Source organism: Chiloscyllium punctatum, chromosome 17 (genome assembly GCF_047496795.1).
Source record: "Chiloscyllium punctatum isolate Juve2018m chromosome 17, sChiPun1.3, whole genome shotgun sequence".
Lineage (NCBI taxonomy): Eukaryota > Metazoa > Chordata > Chondrichthyes > Orectolobiformes > Hemiscylliidae > Chiloscyllium > Chiloscyllium punctatum.
Genome location: NC_092755.1, coordinates 44,489,288 through 44,502,127, shown reverse-complemented (window position 1 = coordinate 44,502,127; position 12,840 = coordinate 44,489,288). Strand labels below are relative to the sequence as shown.

The 12,840-nt window shown below is 41.4% G+C and overlaps 1 protein-coding gene across 2 annotated transcripts in view; it reads left to right on the top strand.

Annotated features, from left to right (window-relative positions):
* Positions 1–12,840, top strand: part of LOC140487778 (tRNA (32-2'-O)-methyltransferase regulator THADA) — a 295,012-nt gene that overhangs the window by 191,488 nt on the left and 90,684 nt on the right. The gene's annotated exons all lie outside the window — the stretch shown is intronic.

The window sequence follows — 12,840 nt, the reverse complement described above, 5'->3', positions numbered from 1 at the left end:
AGTATTCAATGAATGGCAGGACACTAGGAAACTCAGAGGAACAGAGAGAGTTCCAAGTGCTTGTCCACACATCCCTGAAAGTGGCTGAACTACTTAATAGGGTAGTTAAGGCTTATGGGATGCTTGTCTTTATCAGTCGAGGCATTGATTATAAGAGCAGGAAGGTTATGTTGGAGTTGTACAGGACTTTGGTTAGGCCACAGCTATAGTACTGTGTGCACTTCTGGTCAACAACCTATAGGAAAGATGTGATTGCACTGGACGGGTTGCAAAGAAGATTCACCAAGGTATTACCTGGCATAGACCATTTCAGTTATGAAGAGAAGACAGATAATCATAGAATTCTACAGTGTGGAAGCAGGCCATTGAATCTGCATCGACCCTCCAAAGAGCAGACCCACCTCTTGCTTTATGCTGTCCCCATAACCCTGCATTTCTTTTGGCCAATCCACCTAACCTGCATATCTTTGGAGTGTCGAAGGAAACCAGAGCACCCCTTGTGTACAGAGGTAGAACATGCAAACTCCACAAAGTCACCCGAGGTTGGAATTGAAGTCGTGTCCCTGGAGCTGTGAGGCAGCAGTACTAACTGCTGAGCTACCGTACCACCCTAAGCTTGTGTTATTTTATTTTGAGCAGAGAAGGTTGAGGGTCGACCTAATGGAGGTGTGTAAAATCATAGACAGGTGGATAGGAATCAGCTGTTCCAGTTAGTCAAAGTGTTAAGAACAAGGGTAAAGTGAAAGGGAAGAGTTTTCGAAGGGATAGGAGGTGAGAAACCTCACAACCTTTAAAAAGTACTTGGTCAATCACTTGAAATGACATAACATTCAAGGCTATGGGCCTAGTGTGGGAAAGTGGGACTAGTGTAGGTAGTAGTGTTTTTTTGACAGTAAAGACTCAGTAGGCTGAAGGGCCTCCACTATACTGTATAAGGCTTCTTTAATGTTGTTGGATCTGTACTCAACTAGACAAGTAGTAATCACTACATCACACTCCTGACTTGTGCCTTGCAAAGGGTGGACAGGCATTGGGGAGTCAGGAGGTGAGTTATTTGCCACAGCATTTTCAGCCTCTGACCTGTTCTTGTAGCCGCAGTATTTATATGGCTAGTCCAGTTTAACTTCTGGTCTGTGGTATCACCCAGGATGCTGATAATAGGACAGTCAGCGATGGTGATGCCATCGAAGATCAAGGAATAATAGTTACATTCTCTCTTCTTGGAGATGGTCATTGCCTGGCACCTGTGTATTGTGAGTGTTATTATATACGTATCATCTTAAAACCTGGGTATTGTCCAAGTATTGCTGCATGTGCTGAGGATTCACGAATGGAACTGCAGTCGTCAGTAAACATCCCCATTTCTGCCCTTATAATGGAGGGAAGGTCTTTTACGAAGCAGTTGAAGATACGGCACGGTGGCTCAGTGGTTGGACTGCTGCATCACAGCGCTAGGGACCCGGGTTCAATTTCAGCCTCGGGCGACTGTCTGTGTGGAGTGTGCACATTCTCCCCATGTCTGCATGGGTTTCCTCCGGGTGCTCCAGTTTTCTCCCACAAACCAAAGATGTGCAGGTCAGGTGAATTTGCCATGCTGAATTGCCCATAGTGTTCAGGGATATGTAAGTTAGCTGCATTATTCAGGGGTAAATGTAGAGTAATAAGGTAGGGGAATCGGTCTGGGTGGGTAACTCTTCAGAGGGTTGGTGTTGACTTATTGGGCCAAAGGGCCTGCTTCCACACTGTGGGAATTCTATGATTCTAAGATAATTGGGTGTAGGATACTACACTGCAGAGAAGACCAGAAGCTGAGATGATTGACCTCCAGCATCTTCCCATGTGCCAGGTATGACTCCTACCAATGGAGAATTTGCCCTGATTCCCATTAACTCCAGTTTTGGCTAGGGTTCCTTGATGCTGCATTCAGTCAGATACTGCTTTGATGTTAATGGCTGTCACTCAAACCTCACCTCTGGAATTCATCTGTTTTATTCCTGCTTGGATGAAGGGTTTAATGAGGCTATGAGTTGAGTGGTTCTCGCAGAACCAAGATTGAGCATTAGCAAGGTTAGATATCACAGAATACAAGGAGAACTAGCCATTTGGATACAGAACTGGCTCAAAGATAGAAGACAGAGGGTGGTGATGGAGGGTTGTTTTTCAGACTGGATGCCTGTGACCATGGAGTGCCACAAGGATCGGTGCTGGGTCCTCTACTTTTTGTCATTTACATAAATGATTTGGATGCGAGCATAAGAGGTACAGTTAGTAGGTTTACAGATGACACCAAAATTGGAGGTGTAGTGGACAGCGAAGAGGGTTACCTCAGATTACAATAGGATCTGGACCAGATGGGCCAATGAGCTGAAAAGTGGCAGATGGAGTTTAATTTATATAAATGAGAGGTGCTACATTTTGGGTAAGCAAATCTTAGCAAGACTTATGCACTTAATGGTAAGGTCCTAGGGAGTGTTGCTGAACAAAGAGACCTTGGAATGCAGGTTCATAGCTCCTTGAAAGTGGAGTTGCAGATAGATAGGATAGTGAAGAAGGCGTTAATTATGCTTTCTTTTATTGGTCAGAGTATTGAGTGCAGTAGTTGGGAGCTCATGTTGCAACTGCACAGGACATTGGTTAGGCCACTGTTGGAATATTGCGTGCAATTCTAGTCTCCTTCCTATCGGAAAGATGTTGTGAAACTTGAAAGAGTTCAGAAAAGATTTCCAAGGATGTTGCCAGGGTTGGAGGATTTGAGCTATAACGAGAGGCTGAACAGGCTGGGGCTGTTTTCCCTGGAGTGTCAGAGGCTGAGGGGTGACCTTATAGAGGTTTACAAAATTATGAGGGGCATGGATAGCATAAATAGACAAAGTCTTTTCCCTGGGGTGGGTGAGTCCAGAACTAGAGGGCATAGGTTTAGGGTGAGAGGGAAAAGATATAAAAGAGACTTAAGGGGCAACCTTTTCATGCAGAGGGTGGTATGTGTATGGAATGAGCTGCTAGAGGAAGTGGCGGAGGCTGGTACAATTGCAACATTTAAAAGGCATTTGGATGAGTATATGAATAGGAAGTGTCTAGAGAGATATGGGTTGGGTGCTGGCAGATGGGACTAGATTGGGTTGGGATATCTGGTCGGCATGGACTGATTGGACCGAAGGGTCTGTTTCTATGCTGTACATCTTTATGACTCGATGATTATAGTCATCTTCCTTTGTCATCACTGAAACACTATCAACAACCTATTCTATCACCTTACTGATGATTTAAAGTAGACTGAAGGAGAGGTGTTGTCTGGCTTGGATTTGTCCTGCTTTTTACATACAGGTCATATCTGGGCAATTTTCCATATTGTCGGGTAGATGCCAATATTGCAGCTGCATTGGAAAAGCTTGGCTAGGGACGTGGTACATTCTGGAATGTAATCAGGGATAAGCCTTTGTGGTATCCAGTGCCTTAACTATTTCTTGATATCATGTGAAGTGAATTGAATTGGCTGAAGACAGCTCTCTGAGGTGCTGAGGACCTTGGGAAGAGGTCGAGCTGGATCATCCACTGGACATGTCTGGCTGAATATTGCTGAAACTGCTTCAGCCTTATCTTTTGCACTGATGTGTTGAGCTCTCCCATCATTGGGGATGGGGGTATTTGTGGAACTGCCTGCTGTATTAAGTTGTTTAATTGACCACCACCGTTCATATCTGGTTGTGACAGAACTGCAGAAATTTCATCTGATCCGTTGGCTATGGAATTGCATAGCTCTTTCTATTGTATTGTGCTTTCACTGTTTGATGTATGAGTAGTCCAGTTCTGAAGCTTCACCAGGTTGATACTTCAATTTTAGGTAATCTGGCATTTCCTTCTGCGCTCTGCATTGAACTGGCTTGATGATAATGATAGAGTGAGGGAGTTTACAAATTGTAATTGAATATAATTCTGCTACTGATGGTTCATGTAGCCTAATGCATGCCCAATTTTAAATTTGAACTCTGTCCCAATTAAAAATTGATGGTTGTGCCATGCAGCATAGGGAGGGATATCCTTACTGTGAAAGCAGGACTTTATTTGCACTAGTTGAGGACTCTCAGGAGGCTCCCAACTTATACCATTGTGTCACTACTTCTGCTGAATCATCCCTGCTGTTAAATCTACATGTGGTAGCATTATTGACGGTAGACCCTGTGAAGTCTCATGGCATCAAGTCAAACATGGGTGAGGCAACCTGCTGATTACCGTGTATCACAATCCTGGGCTGACTAATCAGTAATCCTTATGTTGAATACCACTCGCAAGATGCACTGAGGGTGGCAAGGGCACAGAATATATTCTGAGTAGGGGACATCAGTGCCCAGCATTAGCAGTGCTGGTTTCTGGGACATTGTCTATAAGGTTTATTTCTGTGACTATGACTATATCAGGCTGTTTCTTGACTTGACTTGACTGGCTTCTCTCCCAGTTTTGACGGAAGATTCTAGATATTACTAAAGGGAACCTTCAGGGCCATCAGGGTGTTTCTGGTGATTTGATCAATGCTAGATAGTTTGTCTAATTTAATTCCTTTCATCAGACTTTGTAGTGGCTAGATACAACTGTATCTAACCATGATAATCATATTCTATAATTCCAAAACTACATGTACCCAGATCAGGCTAAAATGATTTCACAGAGACTGGTATCCCATCACCAAGTCACTCTTTATTTACATGTCAGAGTCCTTGACACTGATCCAGCTCCTTCAGAGCCAGCTCTGACTCCCCTGTTCCTATCTGTCAGCCAGAGCTCCCTGATTGGACCAGATTAACAGCCCCAGAGAATTCAAATTCTGTGAGATCCACCTCATTACAATCACTATGTTCCTCCCTGTCTGACTGATTAATATCCCCTCAACCCTGCCCCCAAGCTGTCTTCAGCACATATGGCTCCTTTTCCTACCTACAAACAGTTCTGAAGAAAGGCCACTGGACCCAAAACATTGACTCTTGTTGCAAAGTTGGATATAGTATTGTAGATTGGGAGGCAGGAAGTTAAAATTTGGTGTTTGTAAAATTGTAAACTGGCCGGGGTGGGTGGTGCATTGTGTGGTCCCTTTAAAAGATGGTGCTTTTTCTGTGCTTAAAATGGATGCCTGTGAGCAGCAGCTTGAAAGTTTGCAAGTACACAGAGAGCCTGAACTGAAACATTTGTATTGCAAAGCTGTACAGTTAGCAAGATTAGAGTGGTGCTGGAAAAGCACAGCAGGTCGGGCAGCATCTGAGGAGCAGGAAAATCCACGTTTCGGGCAAAAGCCCTTCCTCAGTTAGCAAGACAAGCAGAAGTTTTTAACCAAGACAGCAGTCTTTTAAATTTAGCCAAATAATTTGAACCAGGCACTTAGATACCAAAACCTATTAATTTTAAATCTGACAGTTTTGACAACATAGGACCAATCCTATTATAAGAACTATCGATACGTCATCAAGAGTATAAAAGAAGGGGATAATTAGACAAAGACCCCAGAGCTAGCTGCCATCTGCCTGAGGTAACAGCCTTCAGCTCTCAAGACAGAATCACTGACTCTCATAGCTTTGTTTATGTCTTAGAGAAAGCACCATCTAAATAACAATGGTACCAATGATGGAAAAGGTACTCCTGACAGACGAAGCGATGGAGAAGGCACAGAGCATTCCAGAAGATACATAACCTGGCTGTAATTTCAAAAGATTAAATTCTATTCTTGTTATGAGTGGGGCTTGTATTTGTTAGAACAGCATGCCATTAGAATCTTGGTTTATTTAGCAATAGTTAGTCATTAGAAGTCATTCAGTTTGTTAAGTGTTTTGTTAATTTGTTCACTGTTAGCATTAGATAAATAAATTGTTACTTGTTGATTTTAAAGTGAGTGACAGGGATGTATTTTATTTAACCACTAGGAGTTGCTGAAGAGCTGGTTACTCCTCTTTTCACACTTGTTTTGCAGATTATGAAGCATGGTGCTCCTCTTTCGGTGTTTTGGTTTTACTTCTCAGAGGCGGAGGTCAACCTCCACTTTATAATAGATTAGGAGCTCTTGTCAGGATATGGACAGATTTGAACAGATTTAGGGTACAAGAGGTCCCAGCAGATTTTAACAGACTTGTGTACAAGTGTCCTAAATCTTGAAATGAAACTTAAGTGAGAAGTGAAAAATCTTTATAACTTTGGTTGATTATTGTTGGTTAAAGCAAAAGTGGGGAAATGGCTCTTAATATTGCTAAAGAGGTTCTGGTGGTCGAAGATGCTTTCTAACTTTACCAAGAAAGTTTAGAAAGACAGAAAAATGTGGAACTTGCAGAATTAGCAAATAGGCTAAAACTGGGGTTAACTAGAAAGCTGAAATTGTAATGGAGTGAGCCAAGCATTTAGATATGTCAGAGAAACAGTCAAGTGCAGTGGAGTTAGAAAAAATTAAATTGCAAAAGAAACTAGGAAGTGAACTGAAAAGGCTAGACTCAGAACATAGAGAAAAGGAAAGAATTGCTCTAGTGGAACAAGGGGAAAAAGAGCGAGGAAAGGGAACTGAAACAGTTTGAATTACGGTTCAAAGCAGAGGAAAAAGAGGAGAGAAAGCCCCTAGCAGAAGAAAGGGAAAGAATTGATTAGAATTGGAAAAGGTGAAGTTGGAACTTGAAGCAAAAAGACTTCAAATAACTGAAGTACAGCAGGGTGATGATGAGAAAACTCACCGTAGCCAACAGCCTGGCAGGGATATATACAAATATGTCCAAACATTACCAAAATTCAATTAAAATGATATAGAAGTCTTTTTCATTTCCTTAGAGAGATTAGCTATGTAGATGAACTGGCCAGATACCACGTGTATTTTGTTGATCCAAACAAAGTTGGTAGGTAGAGCTAGTGAAGTGTTGACAGAGCTGTCAGAGGAGGTGGCAGGAGAATATGAAGAAGTAAATAAAGGCTACAAATAGTACCAGAAGGACTTAGAAAACAACTCGGAAATGTAAGAAAGGAACCAGGCCAAACTTGTATTGAGGTTGTAAGAATGGAACAGAGCAAATTTGATGGGAGCATTAAAGATATAAAAGACATATAAGGTTCTTAGAGATACTATTCTGCTGGAGGCGTTTAAAAACCCATTTCCAGAAGTGATAAGAACCCATATTGAGGAACAGAATGTTAAACCAGCAAGAAGGGCCGCAGAGACAGCGGGTAAATATGCATTAGTGTGTAAATCAAAATCTAGCTTCCGACAGCAATTTCATTCTGTGAGTTAAATTGGGAAAGAGGGGGAGCTTCAATTAAGAACAAAACATAGATCACACTGGGAACAGTTTGTGATAAAAGAAACCCAAGGGAGTGGAAAAAAGGGGCTTTCACTGCAATAAGGTGGGACACACAAAGCCAAAGTGCTGCTAGTTTAAGAAAGGCACTGGGGAAACAAGATGTGGTAAGAGAGGCTGAACCAGTGGGATTAGTTAAGGCAGTGAAGGAAATGCCAGGAGAAGTTGAGGAGCTACAGGGGAGTGCGTAACGTAGTCACAAGCTGGATAGTAAGATAGCATCTGATCTTTTCAAAAGCATTATCTGTGTGGGTAAGATTTACTCAGATAGAACAGGGGGAAGAGGTAAATAAGTTAAAATATTGAGAGGTATGGGAGCTAGTCTGCCTGTAATAGTAAGAGATTAAAATATTTGCATTCCATCTGAAATATTGCCTGAGAAAGTGGTAATCTGTGGACTAAATGGAGACAGGAGTAGTATTCCCCTCTGTAAGATAAGGCTAGAAAGTCTAGTCAAGACTGGGGAAGTGAGAGAGAGAATGATGGAAAACTTGGCTATTCCAGGAATCCAGTTCATTCTTGGAAATGATATAGCTGATCACAGGTAGGAGTGAAGCCCATTGTAGTGGAAAAGCCAAAAGAAAACCAGGGAACTGAAGAGTTAAAAGAAAAATACCCTGGAATTTTTTCCAGACTGTGTGGTGACAAGATCCAGCAGCCATAAGTTAAAGCAAGAAGGGAAAATAAAAGGTGTTGAGGTCCAGTTACCTGACACTGATTGCTGAGATGGTAAAGGCAAAACCTAGGCAGGTAGACGATCAGGCAGAGGTGGTTAGTTCTGAAATATTAAAAGATTTACAACAGAAAGATGAGACAGTAAAGGATTTATATCATAAAGCCTACTCGGTAAAGGAATCAGAGTACATTCCAGAACGCTGTTACCTCAAGGATAACATCTTAAGGCAGAAATGGAGAGCTTGATAGTTTAGTGTAGATGAGAAATGGGCGAAAGTTCACCATATTATGTTGCTGGTGGAATACAGACAGGAAGTATTGTGGGTAGTACAAGAATTGCCTGTGGGAGGTCACCTAGGAATAAGGAAGACTCAGCCAAGATACAGAAGCATTTTTATTGGCCTGGAATACATAAAGATGTGATTGAACTTTGCTTAATCTGTCATACGTGTCAAATGGTACGACATAGGAAAACCACAGGCAGTGATAAAAGCAGCACACTTGATGCCGATTCCTGCATTTGAAGAGCTTTTACATGGGTTATAATTGATTGCGGAGGTCCCCTCCCTGGAACCAAAAGTGGAAACCACTATTTGTTAACCATAATGGATGTGTGTACCAGGTTTCCTGAGGCAATCCATTACAGAATGTCATGATAAAAAAGGTTGTGGAGTTGCTCTTGCTTTGTTTACCCATTATGGATTACCCAGGGAGATTCAGTTAGACCAAAGGTCCAATTTTACTGCCATATTATTTAAGGAGGTCATGAATAATTTAGGCATCAAACGCTTTAAATCAAGTGTGAGACACTAAATTCTCTTTTTGTTATATAAGTGGGACATATATTTATTGGAACAGCATACCATTAGAATCTTATTTTATTCAGGAGTAGTTAATAGTTAGAAAAGATTTATTCGGTTTGTTAATAGTTTAGTTAATTTGTTCACTCTTAGAATTAGATAAATAAATCATTGCTTGCTCATTTTAAAGTGAGTGTTGAGGATTGCTGAAAAGTAGGTTTCTCCATTTTCGCACTCTTTTTACAGATTATAGGGTGAGGCGCTCCTCTTTGGGTGTTTCAGTTTTAGCTGTCGGGGGTGGGGTGGGGTCAACCTCTGCTTTATAGATGTTTCTTCAAAGGTGTTTCCAGATTTGCTGAGCTTCTTCAGAAATTTATCTTTTAGTTTCAGATTTCCAGCACCTGCAATTCTTTTTTTTTATGTTTAGATTTTGAAGGCTTTTATTTCTACTTTCCATCACCCATTGGGATTACTCCTGATATCATTGACCCAGGGAAGTTCTTGTATTGGAATATACCAAATGTTCTATATTAAAGTAAAGTACACTACAAAAATCTTAATTCAATGCTTACCACCTGTTTACCTGAAGATCAGGCCAGAACAAGTGATCAGCCTGTTCTGTCCGAAACTCCAGTCGTTAATCAGCCAGTTTCCCCTGAGATTCCTTGAAAGTGGAGCCACAGGTAGACAGGGTAGTGAAGATGGCATTTGACATGCTTGCCTTCATTGAGTACAGGAGTTGAGACATCATGTTTAGGTTGTTCAGGACATTGGTGAGGCTGCTTTTCAAACCACACTGTTTTCCGTTCTGGTCTCCCTGCTACAGGAAAGATGTTGTTAAACCTGAAAGGGTTCAGAAAAGATTTACAAGGATTTTGGAGGATTTGAGCTAGAAGGAGAGGCTGAATAGGCTGGGGCTTTTTACCCTGGAGAGTCGGAGGCTTATAAAATCATGACGGGGATGGATAGAGTGAATAACCAAGGACTTTTTTCGAGGGTAGGGGAGTCCAAAACTAGAGGGCATAGGTTTAAGGTGAGAGGAGAAAGATTTAAAAGTAACCTGAGAGGGAACTTCTTTACTCAGAAGATGCTGTGTGTATGGAATGAGCTGCCAGAGGAAGTGGTGTAGACTGGTACAATAGCAAAAGGCATCTGGATGGGTATATGAATAGGAATGGTTGAGAGGAATATGGGCCAAATGCTGACATATGGGACTATATCAGTTTAGAAGATCTGGTCGATGCAAACCGAGTGTGATGAAAGGATCTGTGCTGTATAACTCTGACTCTGAGATAGCTTATTGTGCTGTGAAGCAAGGTACTTTTTATACTCATGTTCAAAAAGGCTGCATATCCAAGCTTCTACACTGTTCAGTCTCCAGGAAATGATCAAATATATTTGACTTATACACTTAATGGTAAGCTCCGAGGGAGTGTTGCTGAACAAAGAGACCTCGGAGTGCAGGTTCATAGCTCCTTGAAAGTAGAATCTCAGGTAGATAGAATAGTGACAAAAGTGTTTGGTACGCTTACCTTTATTGGTCAGAGCATTGAGTATCGGAGTTGGGAGGGCATGTTGCAGCTGTACAGGACCTTTGGAATATTACGTGTAATTCTGGTCTCCTCCCTATCGGAAGGGTGTTGTGAAACTTGAAAGAGTTCAGAAAAGAATTACAAGAATGTTGCCAGGGTTGGAAGATTTGAGCGATAGGGGGAGGCTGGTGGTGCGTGTATGGAAGTGGTGTATGGACGAAGAAGTGGTGGAAGCTGGTACAATTGCAACATTTAAAAGACACATGGATATGTTTATGAACAGGAAGGGTTTAGAGGTATATGGGCTAAGTGCTGACAAATGGGACTAAATTGGATTGGGGTATCTAGTCGGCATGGGCAAGTTGAACCGAAGGGTCTGTTTCCTTGCTGTATATCTCTATGACTCTAAATTGACAACTAGCAAATATTATAAATATGCCAGGTTTTCAATGTCAGTTTGATCAATTAACTCACTTGCTGTATCTCCCTGAAAAGAGACTTATCTTTTGTTTTTATCAAACTTTGACCTCAACTTTTAGCTTACTCACATTTTATGTCATCTTAATAACCATATAATGCTTGTACAGCACAATTCTGACAATTATAGCTTCAGCTGATAAATAGTCCACATTATCACATCAATTCACCACTTCTGTTCTTAAACAAAACTTCAGCTTTTCCAGAGTTACTGTGATAGTTTGGTTCTTTACACCTGAGTTACAATGCTCAGTCTAAGCGCACATGCACCTTATTTCAGCAAAACACAGAAACACGTTGAAATCAGTGATCTTTCTACTTATTGGGTCTTCAGGCTTCATATATTTTACCCCTCATTTTTCTTCTCACTTAATTTTGGCTAAGCCAGCAATTTTTAAGGTTGATATCTACAAGTTGTACCATTCATGCTGTTTCTCTATTGTTTTACTACCAAAATGAATCGTGTGACATTTCTCTGCATTAAATTTCATCTGCTGCTTGTCTGCCTATTGCACCAAGTTGTCTATGTCCTTTTGAAGTTCTGTACTAACCCCTACACCATTCACAATACTTGCAAGTTTTGTATCACTGCATACTTCGTAATTATGTCCTATACACCAAGATCTAGGCTATTTAATATACATCAGGGAAAGCGAGGGTTCCTCCAACCTACAAGTATCATTAAACACCATGCTAAATTGCCCATTGTGTCCAGGAACGTACAGGCTAGATGAATTATGCATGGGAAATGCAGGGTTACCGGGTAGAGGGGTGTGGATCTGGATGAGATGTTCTTCAGAGGGTTAGTGTGGATTTGATGGGCCAAATGGCCTGCTTCCACACTGTAGGGATTCTATAAAACAGGCTCCAGCGTCACTTGCCCTTTATAAATTCCAATTTTCATTATCAAACCCTCATTTGCTCAAGGCACAATTAATTTTGTCCTGAATTGTCATTTCAAGAAACTTGTTTACCAGTATAGTTTAATTGACCTGCAGTTGTTCAGCTTGTCTGTACTGCATTTCTTTGAACAAGACTGTGATATTTACAATTTTCCCATTTCTTGCATCTTCACTGATTCTACGTGAGACTGAAAAGTAATGCTAGTGCCTTAGCTGCTTCTGCTCCGGTACTGGTGTCTTATCAACTTGAAGTACAGACAGGCTATTCAATAACCCCTCCTTCTCAATTTTAAACTCTAAAATGTCTGAATTACCACCTTTCTGCTCTCCCTTTATCCATTGTGGGAATTCAGAGTTTTTGTGAAGGTCCGTAACTTGGAAGCTGGTTGGATTTGTTGTTGGTCTGTTCACTGAGCTGATAGGTTTGTTGGCAGACGTTTCATCCCCTTTCTAGGTGACATCATCCGTGCTGTGTTTACTCCTGTGAAGCGCTGCTGTACTGTCCGCTTTGAATTGATGTGGTTCTGTTTGAGCTGTTTCTGGTTGGTGCAGGTTCATGTTTTCCATTGCAACGGTTTGTCATTTGGGTCCAGGTCAATGTGTTTGTTGATGGGGTCCAAGGATAAGTACCATGCTTCCAAGAATTCTCTTGCTGTTCCTCGTTTAGCCTGTCCTAGTATCGTTGTATTGTCCAAGTCAAACTCATGGTTCTTGTTGGCTGTGTGTATGGATACCAGGGAGAGTTGGTTGTGTCACTTGACTGCTAGTTGGTGTTCATGGATGCGATATGCCTAGCGATATGCCTGTTTGTCCTATGTAATGCGTAGTACAGTCACTTCATGGGATTTTGTAAATTACATTGGTCCAGCACATGGTAAGAATCAGGTCCTTTATTTTGGTGAGCCGCTATCTGAGACTAACTGTTGGTTTGTGTGCTGCCAAGATCCCTTGTGGTCGGAGCAGTCTAGTTGTCAGTTCTGAAATGTTTTTACTGTAAAGGAGAGCAGCCAGTGTTTACTCATTGAGCAGTTACAGTTTCTCCTTTATTCTATTTATTTTGCCCTGATTCATTCCTACACCATTGAAGTTGCTTTCATCCAATTAATTATTCTTCTTCTGGATTGTTTATTGTCCTTTTCCA